Source organism: Strigops habroptila, chromosome 6 (genome assembly GCF_004027225.2).
Source record: "Strigops habroptila isolate Jane chromosome 6, bStrHab1.2.pri, whole genome shotgun sequence".
Taxonomy (NCBI): Eukaryota; Metazoa; Chordata; class Aves; order Psittaciformes; family Psittacidae; genus Strigops; species Strigops habroptila.
Genome location: NC_044282.2, coordinates 54,214,191 through 54,226,806, shown reverse-complemented (window position 1 = coordinate 54,226,806; position 12,616 = coordinate 54,214,191).

Below are 12,616 nucleotides of genomic sequence, written 5' to 3'. Positions count from 1 at the left end.
TCCTTGGCTGAAAAACATATGAATATATTCCCTCTTCACTTCAACTAATGCTTGGTTTCTATCTAATTGCTTCTTTTTCTCTTAGATCTCAATCATTTGCATCACACTTTACAGAAAAAAAGATCAAAGATCAGAGGTTGTGAAGATATGAAATAGCTTTCTTGGTTGACCAATTGTCATGTATAAAGACGAACATAAAATTTGAGGCCTGTGGCATTTGTCTCTCCCTTAGTGGTAGAAATGCTGGGACAGTGATGAGACGAGTGGTTATGGGTTTTAACTGTTTCATGAATAAACACAGTCTTCGATCAGCAGAGCACCTTTTGCAGGCACTATATTGACTAAAAAAACCAAATAACTTACTTAGGAATTGCTCTGTATCATACATTCTGCTGTTCTATCATGACAGAAAAAGAGAAATATGAAAAAAAAATTAAAAAAAATTAAAGAGCTTTCCTCTATCATATTTCTGGAATATCATAGTGTTATTGAATTATTAGTATTCTAGAGTAAAATCTTAAATTAATGAGTTATCAATTTCAGATTTAGTGGATATGCATGTATATGTGATGTATATATGTGTGTATGTACGTCTAGAAGTATTAGTTCAAACTTAATTGTTTCTAATAGCAGGAACATTTTCAAGCCTTTAATCCATGGCTACTGGAAATCAATGGATGACACAAGTTGCTGTTTTATATGTCCATATCTGCTACTTGTAACATATATTAGGGGTTATGATAGACGAGGGTGTTTGAAACCATTCAAAAAGACAAATTAAACTACAGAATTATTAACAAATGTATATATAACAAATTATTCCACTTTATAAATTCGTTACTTGTCCACGATTTGAGTATATGTTACAAGTGGAAAAAGTGCAAAGGACAAAAGGTGTTATCACAGCCATATGGAAAGTCTCTATGAGAAGCAGTTGAATAGCCTAGGTGTAATCACCCCGGAAAGGAGATGACTTGGGGGAATATGGTAGGGGAGTTTCTAAAAAATTAGTAGCATGAGAGGATGCTCGGAAATGACTGCCCACTGTCTTTTCCAGTATGAAAACTAGGACTCATCAAATGAAGCTACAAGAGATTACAAAGCAAATTTAAGATGTCTCTTTGTGCAACAGCCTGCAGATGCAAGCAAGCACTTTTTACTGTGAGAGTGGTCAAATACTGGAACAGAGAGACCAGAGAGGTTGTGGAGTCTCCATTTTTACAGATATTCAAAACTCACCTAGACACACTTCTGAGCAACCTGCTTTAGCTGACCCTGCTTTAAGTGGGAAGGTTGGACTACGCAATCTCCAGAGGTCCCTTCCCACCTCATCCCTTCCGTAAGTCTGTGGAAATTCTTGTCAAATAATGTGTATTAAAAAACTCATTTAGTTTCAAGCACAATCTGCTTGCTGGGGTTTCCTTCTTCTTGGTTTTATGACTTACTACAACACTTTTCACCTTCTCACAGTCAGTGGTAGACTGTGTAGCATGTTTGTGCGCACAAGATGAGAAAGATTTGACAGATTATGAAAATTCATGACTTAAAGATCAGTATGTTGTCATGATTTCACACCTTATAGACATGTATGTAGAAAAGGTAGATCAGACACATTGTGAAGCTTGAACAGCCACAGGTGCATGACATTTTTTCCTTCACACTGTGAAGGAAAACCGGCTTTCATTTTGTGGTTATCCTGTCCAGCATCATCTTCAGGAGCTGTTATCTTAGTCAAGTCAATGAACCCTTTGTTGAAACATCTTTCTGAAATTGCCTACGCACATCTATTGTAGGCAACTTCAAAATGAAGGACATTTATTTATCAAATTTCTTAATGTAGATATATCTATTTATAATGTTCATGTATCATAATTATGGGGAGACAAATAGCAAGTATAAATTTCAGATAAGGCCTCACTTTTCAAGCTTGGGAGAACATACATGGGAATTGTCTCACTGGAAAAAAAACCCCACAGGTTAGGCCAATGTTATTGTGAAATTTCTCTCAGAATTAGTTTAGGTGGGTTGCTTTAAATTGGGTTCAATTTAGCCATCTAAATCCACGAGTAAATATTAATTCTTAGATTTGCCTTTATGATGACTGGGCTAGAAATGGTCTTGAGAGGAAAAAAAATTAATTGAGGAGATTCAGGTACACCTTTGAAATCTCTTCAGGCTCATATTTATGGAATTCCTTTCCTCACTCTTAGTAGACACACATTCTGTCTTATTTTTCCCCAATTAAAACAAATGTTAACAGCAGTGTGACAGACGGTTCTGAAGTTGATAGCCTCAGGAGAATTTGGAACTGTTCAGAAGCTCTCCACTTATCCTCAGAAACCTTCCTCTGTGTACCTGTTCAAAACTTGACATTTCCACGCTGATGGCTGCTACCGAAGAAGTGTAAAATGTTTGTTAACACTTGGCTTAAAGTTTCTTTGACAGCTGATTCTCTGTCTCTCAAAGGACTGAGACATATGTGTGAGTCAAAATTAGACATTTAGGGCCAGATTTGCAGCTGAAATAAATTGACACGGTTCCATTGACCACTGTTGAATATACCTGAAATTGTACAGGCAAGTGATAGCCAACAAAGCAATAAAGAGATAAAAAAATGCCATTATTGCACTAGAAGTTGTATGTGAAACTGATATTTACTGTGATAAATCAGCTTGTAAACAGTCTTCATTGTTAATTGCTCTTGTCTTTGAGGCTATTAGTAATGTAATATTTTATTTAATTATTTAATAAATTAAAAATTTAGTAAATAAATGTAAAAGTAAACTAAGCTTTTAAAAGCAACTAATAGCCTATGAATGGGTTAAAACCATTCATTTCGGTTTTATTTAAAGAAAATGAAGACTTATAACTACATAATAATAAAAAGAACAGTTAATACTAAGCAAGTGGCATAGATGCACAGTACAACCCATGTTGTCTATGAACTTTCTATATACACCAATCATCTCTCACCACTATGATAGAATATAGTCAGCTCTTCCATTCAGAGAAGGTAAAAAAGGCTATTTTTTCTCTTCCCTATTGTGCGGTGTTTCCAAAGTGTTTCCATCAACACACAGTTCTTGCTGGTCAGAATATAAAGTTAATGTTGCAATGCTCCCCAGTACAGCACCAGTCATCCAGACTGAGTCTGAATGGGTTTACTCCAGTCTGCAGCTGGTTGCTTGTAATTTGAAAGATTCTGATGTAAAACCATACTATGGTCAAAATCAGGCTGCTCTTACAGTCATGCTCCTTATCCTGATACTGAACACATCCAGAGAAAGGAGAACTACAGCACAATACCAGAAATTTGATATGAGACAATTACACCCCACAATGTGTACACAAGGAAGTTTCCCAGTTATTCCAGTAACTGTAGAATCAGTCAAGGAACTCGCAGAGAACTATTCATAGAACCTCTGAGAAATATAATTTAAAAAATTCTATTAAATAGCATTATTTGGGAATAATTTCTTTAAAGTAAGTGAAGGAAAATGTAGGTCATCCTGGATTAAGAAATCGTTCTTTTGAAGTTCTAGTTCCTCTCTAGCACTACTCTAAACATAAATTTAGTTTGGACTTTATGAACAGTATGATATACTTTTAAATGGTGAATGAATAATGAGAAATTATCTTGATCACCAAGAAAATCATTTCAGCAAAACATATCGATTACTATAAGAGATTATTTCAGCTTTCTATGACATACCACTCTGATGGTTTCAGTGCACTTGTAAGTCACCTTCTGTATAATGACTGAGCCTAACAGATTATAATAAGAGCATCATACGTTCACTGAGTATGGGTATAATATAGTGAAAGGGTATTCATTAATTTCAACACTTCCCTCAGAAACATGGCAGAGTTTCTCATGAAAGTATAAGAGAAAAGCTTGTTTAATTTTCTGTTCTAGATGACCAGGTCACTTGGTCGGGCACTTTGGCGCTTTTGGTCAGGACACTGAAGTAAGCAGTAGGAGGCTCAGCTGATCTGGTTCTTTTGGGCTTTTGCTCTAGGGAAGATGTAACTGATAACAGAAGGTGCAAAAGGCAGGTTAAGTGCTTTAGACAAGTCTGTCTATTCGAATACGGCTCTGCAATATGGGACAATGCTAAAGCAAGGATATTGACTGCCTGGCATAACAATGAAAATAATCTTGAAAGTGACTTGCATGTCTTGGTTTTCCTTGCTATGAGTTCATCCCAGGGAAGAACAAGACTGTTTTGAAAACACAAGGGCTTTCAAAGGAAAGGATAAATGGCTCCTATATAGTTGGTATACCCAATGTCCATCTAGGTGGCATCTTTGCAGATAGCTATGAAGATGGTTGTGCGTGTGTGACAGAGGGGGGTGTGTGTATGTATGAATTTAGAACAGCCAAAGTATTTAAGTGTTTCTTCTTCATTGCTAATTTAAGTAAGAATTGAGACTTCTTTGAGATGCAGCTTCCAGTTAATTTTAGAATTCAGTTGATTCAAGCACCTTCTAACTTCAAGCAAAACAATCACTATAGCATAGAGATGTTATCAATCATAGCAAGGTTTGCATGCTTATTTAGCTAGCTTGTAATTAAAGGCAGCTAAAAATATCATCCATGAATGGCAAGTTTCTAGTTTTTTATTTAGCTCATCTCCTTCAGAGAGAAGACACAAGTCCCATCAATCACACAGTTGGTAACTGAAGTCATTATCACTAAAATTAAGGCAATTATATACAAATGAATATTAATGAATCTTCCAGTAAAAATCCAGGTCGGTTTCCAAGAATTTTAATAAAAATATAGACAACTCCTTTTTTCCATTAAATCTTTTGTCAAATAATCAGTACCAGAAAATATACACTTTTTGTATTAAGCTAACATCATGTATTGAGCTTTTAATGAAATTAATAACAGTATTTTTCCAGCATGATGCAAAGTGATGTGCTCATTAACATTGTTCTCACAAATAAGTGACATGTTATACTAACTGAACTTTGAAATTGCCATTTCCAGTTGCCATTATATATATAGCCATATATATTTATATATGTATTTTCTATATATATAGAAAATATAATAATTTTCTATTATAAGGAGAAAAATGATTATCAGTACATTGTGCGTAACCAGATGAGGGAAACGACTGCATTGTTTCAAGGTATAAAAAAATTATACGATCTGAACTCTTACAGATTGATGTCTATGTCCCCACAGGAAAGACCATCAGACAGTTTATTCTGTCCTGTCTAACTCAAATCATGTTTACTTACAGACAAGCGAAAGGTAAGGGAAAAGGGAATGTCCACAGAAGCTTTCTTTGAACTGTACTTCAGCCCACGTCTTTGGAAATTATCTCAATAGCTTTAAGGTAGGTTGGGCAACTTGACTGCATACGAATACACAGCACAGTAGTAAATGCAACTGCATCTCTGCATTATTTAAAGAGGCAGAGGGTAAGGCATTTCAGGCAGCTACGATCAGACTCAGGCTAATGGCTTCAGGAAAAATTCCCCATTGTAGATATCAGACTTTCATTTTGAACATACACTGAAAAGATCTTTTAATTTTCATGTATTTATCTATTTATTTGCTTTAACTGAAATCCATACTGGTGATAGCAATAATGAAGGTGTGCATTTATACTCCTTCTCTCATTAGCACAATTAAAAACGGAAGGAGTGAATCACCAGTCACTGAAATTCAACCACCTCTCAGGTGAATGTTCACAAAAGAGGGAAAAAAGAAGATGCTTTTTATATATATCCTTTGCAGCACATTTATTCTTTTGCTTAACTACACGGGCAGATGTAGTCATTGCTATACAGATGTACAGTTGAATAAGCAAGATCGGGTTCAAATTCTTCATTATTATAAGTATAGGGGGAAATTAGGTAGGCAGAATGTAATCATTCAAGCTGGTGTTTGGTTAAATACAGGAGTGAATAAAGTAATTGTTTATCTGGTAAATCAACAGTCCTTCACTATTCTGAAATTACCTTATACTCAGTCTTAGCAATAAACAGGAGTGTATTGCAGGGAAAAAAGAATGGTATACCTAAAGAGAACTCATGTTTCACATTTAATCTTCAAATTAGTGAAAGTATCAAAAAAACCCAGTCTACCTTCATTTTGAAGTGTACAAAATAGAGATGGATTTGAGAGTTAACACGTTTGGGTTTTTTTTCCTCCATGCTGGTTAAAGTAGAATTATCTGTCTTGAGTCTAACATTACCATTTCTAAAACTATTTCAATTGACTGAATAGAATCCATGGACTGGGAAAAAAAATATTGAGTGTAAGTTTCCAAAGTCCCAGGAAGAATTGCAAGTGCCCCCTATGTGTTTATACTTTGTGACAACACTAGCTGGGCAAATTTTTTCTTTCATTTAACCCAATAGCAAAATAAATTGTAGATAGATGTTTTGTTTTATAATAATTGATCGTCTTATTCAGTGAAAGAAGTGCTTTTCAGAAATAACAACTGTTCATGGTCACAAGTATTCCCAGCTTATATTTCCCCTCCCAGTGGAAACAAAACTTTGTCTTTAAAGACAAGATGTACTTATAAATATTTCATATGACTCAGTCCTGCTAAGGAACACTTTCAAGCAAATAATTCAAACAGATAAAAAAGTTACAGGGATAGGTAAGGAGCAGTGGGAGGAAACAATAATTTCAGAGTGAGTCTGAGGTTCTCGTTACACAAGTATTTATATTCGCATCAATGTTTGCTCATACATCCCCTAAGCCTCACTGATTATCACTGTCGCATCTCACTCCCTCAGACAAACCAGCGAAATCACTGTTTGTTATCACACTGTGAACAACATCAGAGAAGCTAATTCAGGTTAAAAAACTCACAGCTTTATATTGTTGGCTTTTGGGGGCTTTTGGTGCTCAGAGAAATGACTGTAAATGTATGGCTTGTTCAAACTTGCTATTGGATTTGTCTACTGCTTTATATCATAGCAAGGAGGGTGTTAAATGTTAGTGTTTCAATTAAGTGGTTTAATGGTCACTTCAGATCAAGGCAAACTAAATATGGTCATGAAAATGTTTGCAGTCCCATGACAGTTTTCTCAGACCCAACATTTTATTGCAATCCTGATTCAGACTGAAAATGTCCCCCCAAATACTGCAAATCTCAATTAACAGAATTATTATTATTGATGGTATTACTGTTATCAGACATTTCATTCTGACAATATATATATTTAATTTTAGCTTTTAAAAATTCTAAACCTATTGTACTACTAAGTAAAACTCAAAAAATGAAGCAGAAAAGCCTTCTACTTCAAAACCTCAGCAGGAAAAGGGAAGGCAATTCCAAAATGAATGCTTTGAACTTTTTTTTTTTTTAACAGGAATGTTGTTAAAACTGACATTTACCTGTAAATTATTTTGGTTTTAATATGCTATATTTCCACCCACCTTCTATGTTCAGACCCAGAGTGTTTTTTATAAAACCACCGTGGGTCTGTGACTGATGGTCACATCTAACGAAGTAGTTGGCTTGTGGCTAGTAGGACCACAAAACAAGGCTTCACTTGTCAAAGAGCATTGCATTTACTGTGGGCAAAGGCCGGGACACAGAGAATTACTGGTTACCATTTGACATGTGGCTACTTGTAACTCTTTGATAATTTCCTTGTGTTTGGTCTCCTGGTGATCAGCTTATATTTCCATAACAGAGTATTGGTAATGACTATTGGGAGTGACATCCTGAACTACCGAATTCAGGCTCCGTTAAGGTCAATGGCTACATAGTATTATCCTTTCAGAAATGCTTTTGCTTGATCTTAAACTTTTTTGGTCTTCTACTATATTTTTAGAAATATTTTTTTCTGATTCTGAGCCCACATTTGTTCATATCCAGTTTGCGTCCGTTTTACTTGAATATTTCTTTCTCTTAGATGTTTCCTCCCTTCTGCATTTTTTGAAACAAAACACAGCTTTTCTCAGTCTTCATCTCGATAAGCTAGGCAAAATAAATTATTTTATTTCTTCTCACAATGGAACTACTACACTCCCTTGAAAGTCTTATTGGACCATCAATGCACGGTTCCAGGCCTATTTAATCTTTCCTGTGCACACACTGCTTAATCTTTACAGGTATGGTCTCAGCAGTGCCTTATGCAATCATATTACTGTTGGAAATACTTCCTCAGATGTAACCTAGGAGATCATTTGATCTTTCCAAGGATACATGACCTTAATGACCCTCAATCACTGTACCCACCCAAGAGTGTTTCTTCTCCTCTCACACTTCTAATAGGTCAGTTCCTAAAGAGTAGCAGGGATTATTTTTTCTTTTAGATACCCAAAAGACATTGGTCTTTGCAATTTTGCTCTCCTTCTGTTTCTACTACTGCATTTGTCATAGCTTTGTGCTCCTTTTAAATGGTATTTTGAATATCCAGTGTATCTCTTCTACATTGTCTCTTGACTCACGGGCAGTCATAACTATTATTAATGTGCTGCTTCTTTTGTGCCAAATTCACAAACACAACTAATGATAATAATTTAAAAAAAAAAAATCTTTTGACCATTTTTGTGATTATCACTAGAATACTTTATAGTAATTTAATCTTTCTCTCTAACTTTAGTCCCCAGACCTAGATATGGTATTACAGTGGCAAGTTTGCCAATGCTGTATATGGAAGCAAGATCCCCATTGCTCTTCTGCTGGAGATTTCTCTTGGTATTAGTCCTTTTGCTTCTCCTCTCCCTTTCAGCCTCACATCTCTGGCTTTTGTTCTTTCAGTAATGATGAAGAGATGCTATAACGTGACAAAATTACTGCATGAACCACCCCTTGGGAGTCCATGATAGTGCTGTTCAACAATATTATTTCCCAGCTATCACTGCAGAGGAATATACAAGATGTCTATATGAATTCTTTCTGTACTTTCATTTAGTTACAGTGTTCTCCTCTCTGGTTGCATTTCAGTGGTAGGCACAGAGCTCCCTCTACACATTTTGTCAATCAGATAAAACACTTTTGGATCCTGCTAGATGCTGCTAGATGAAAGGTACTAGACAAACATAAGTCGTTATCATTAACTGCCATAGCTCTCAACTACAGCTAAGAAAGAAGAAACTAAACCAAGCTGTTAGGGACCATCTTAGTATTGATAAAAGAAAATAGTTGACATTTGCTGCTGGCAGTTTTACTTAGAGAGATGTGTCTGCTAGTCTGGGAAAGATATCATCAGCAGTGTGAAGTCAGAGATCTCAGAGGAAGCAGAAAGAAGAAAGGCCTGTAAAGGACTGAGGTATTTTTCCTTTGTGCTTAGAAAGGGAGAGAGCTTCTGAAACACCATAACAACTAATGGGACTTACTGGCAGACACTGGTAAAGGAACTGCAGGAAAATTTGATTTTCCCTGTTATGAGTCATGACCTTGAATGTTACTGCTTCTGCATGAGTAACAGCATAGATGTAAATAGAAGTGCTTCAGACGCAATGCTGCCATTGAATTCAGCACAGAAAGGGGCAGATATGGGAATGCTTGAGAAAAGATCTAATTTGTCTATGTTACATCTCTTCTGAAAACACTGGGCCTGAACCACAAGTGTTTAAATTCTTTAAAATCAGCTATAGCATGATATACAACAACAAAAATTGTTAATGTGTTCCACTTGCAGAGGAGAAAACATGTATGTAGAGAAACCTTTAGGGAGATAAGAAAACACTACATATTTGTTCTAGACTTGCGTAACAAAGCTGCTTACTCATGATCCCTATTTTCCTGATGTTACATCAAATTACCCATAATTTTAATTGTTGGAGGGATTCCCATCATTTCACTTCAAAGCTCTCAGGAAAGGTTTTCTGCTGCAATTCCAGCAAAAGTGTCTGGGTTTCTGGACAGTTCCAAAGCAAAACAAGGATCACAGTTCTTGAGATGGATGTGCTTTCGAATTCTGTCTACATAGAAATCACCTCGTACCATAGCTTTTTTTCTGAGTTGTGATGTTCTGTCCTATGCAAGTTGTAATTTTGCATTCCTCACCACAGTCCCTGAAGTCTTCTGGAGTAAAAATTACATGCCTTTCAGATATTCTTCCAGTTTGAATGCCAAAGATACTCTAGTAATTGAAGAAAGGAGGAGAATTCAGCATCAGTCATGCTTTTAAATATTGGTTGTTTCAAAAGTGTTGAAGTAACCACTCCCTGCAACAACAGCTCTTTTTTTTTGTTTGTTTTGTTTGGGCTGCTTATGCCTGTTCAGGACAAAGCTTTGTTTCCCTAGACAGGTGCAGTAAATGACCTTCTGGAGAGCCATGTCTCCAATTTCCTTACAAAAATCTTCTGGTGCAAGATTAGATTAGGTCTTACCCAGACTGGTTCTTCTCAGTCTAGATTCCCGACTTTAGGACAAATACAATGGACTGAGCTGCAGCCCAAGAGATCATAGAATCATAGAATCATAGAATAGTTAGGGTTGGAAAGGACCTTAAGACCATCTAGTTCCAATCCCCCTGCCATGGGCAGGGACACCTCGCACTAAATCATGTTGCCCAAGCCTTGAACACTGTCAGGGATGGAGCATTCACAACTTCCTTTGGCAACCAATTCCAGAGCCTCACCACCCTCACTGTAAAGAACTTCTTCCTTATATCTAACCTGAACTTCCCCTGTTTAAGCTTGAAGCCATTACCCCTTGTCCTACCACTACAGTCCCTAATGAGGAGATCAGTAATTAAGTCAGCTACTCATCATTTTGTGTCATCAACAGACTTGCCGATTGTACACTCTGCCCCATCATGAGCCTTGGTGAAGCCATGCTGACTAGTCCTGAAGAATTTGTTTTCCTCACTCTGCCTGGAAATGGTTTCCAGGATTAGCTTCCCAGGTACTGAGGGGAGGGTAACCAGCCTGTATTTCACTGGGTGCTCCTTTTCGCCTTTCTTGAAGATAGGACTGATATTTACTTTCCTCCAGTCATTAGGCACTTCCCCAAGTTGCCATGATTGATCAATGATTATTGAGAGTGGCCTTTGAATGACATCTGCCAGCTCCCTTAGCACCAGCGGGTATATCCCACTATGTCTCAACGTACCTATGTGTGTTCAATTTGCTCAAATATTCCCTGACCTAATCCTCCCCCACCAAGCATACATCTTCCTTGCTCCAGTCACTCTCTGGAACCTGGGAATTCTTGAAGGCCAGTCGTGCTAGTAAAGACTAAAGCAAAGATGGCATTAAGTATCTCAGTGTTTTCCATGTCCTGTGTAATCAGGTCCCCCACCTTGTTGAGCAATGGGTCCTCATTTTGCCTAGTCTTCCTTCTGTCACCTGCAAACTTACTGAAGCCCTTCTTGTCTTTGACATCCCTGGCCAGATTCAATTCTCTTTGGGCTTTAGCTTTCCTAACTTCATCCCTGGATGCTCAGACAATGTTTCCGTATTCCTCCTGGGTTACCCATTCTTGCTTCCACCCTCTGTATGCTTGTGTTTGAATGTAAATTGTTGTGTTTGACCACTCAAACGAGTAAAGACAAATGTAATGGCTTTCAGGATAAAAAAAAAAAGAAAATAAATAAAAAAGAATTACAAATGATGGCAGGTTTGAAATACTGAAAGAATATAGAGCTCACATCTCATTTTCAATAAAAATGAGCAATTAAAGATAATGGGAAGAATTTTTAATACCTCATTATTGATTCCTCAGCCTCTGTTAAAATCCATATTTTCTGTAAAAAAGCTGCACATGTAACTCTCATGAGATGAGCTATGTATGGGGACAGATGGAACTAACTACTGCCTGTATCTTTGAAGAAATATTACACTAAACCACTATCGCATTACAACACCTTTGCAGGGATCTGGGAGTTTGGTCAAGAACAAAATGGATATTTATGTTCATTGTGCTTTAAAAATCATATCTTAAAAGACTCTTAATGAAAGACAGCCTGTGACCTTTTAGCTGTTCAGTGCTATTGTGGGAATGACTTTTTCATTTCATTGTAATAATTATGTTAGCAACTTCTACTTCTTTTTTTTTTAATTGACAGTAAGTATGATTAGGAATACAATAGCACCACCTGAGGCACAGTAGCTGCCTAGATGGCTTGTCAGTTCATAAATACAGGGTCAAAGTTAACCTTGCTGTGAGTGAGCGTACTTTAATTATCTGTTATTTATTATAAGTTAAGTTCTGACAATATGCTCTACACTAATAAATAAAAAAAATTAAATCAGTCCCACAAAGGGTTCACAAACCAAGAAGATATTTTTGCTATTCTAATTTATGTTCTGCTTAAAGTTTGCACCAAATTAATTTAATCTTTTCAAAATTACAGGTGAAGGCTAAAAGTCTGTTCTTACATTCATATCTAGGTATCTCAGTAGCAAAAACCCCTGAATTTCAAGTGCATTGAAGACCCACAGTGATTTTCTGAAATCAGTAGAGGTGCTAAGTGCCAGTGTATTGCCAAAATAGCTAGTAAGCAAGAGACTCATCACAGGAGTAGGTTTGATGGTGCGTTGTCCGACCATGAGTGTAACACCAAAGTATTAAATCAGAGTACAAATGCAATGTAGCTAAGCATGTCAGATTCATTACAGTTGTAATATCAAAGTGTATTGCCTAAAACACCACTCTTTTAGGTTCAGCTTGGTAAAACT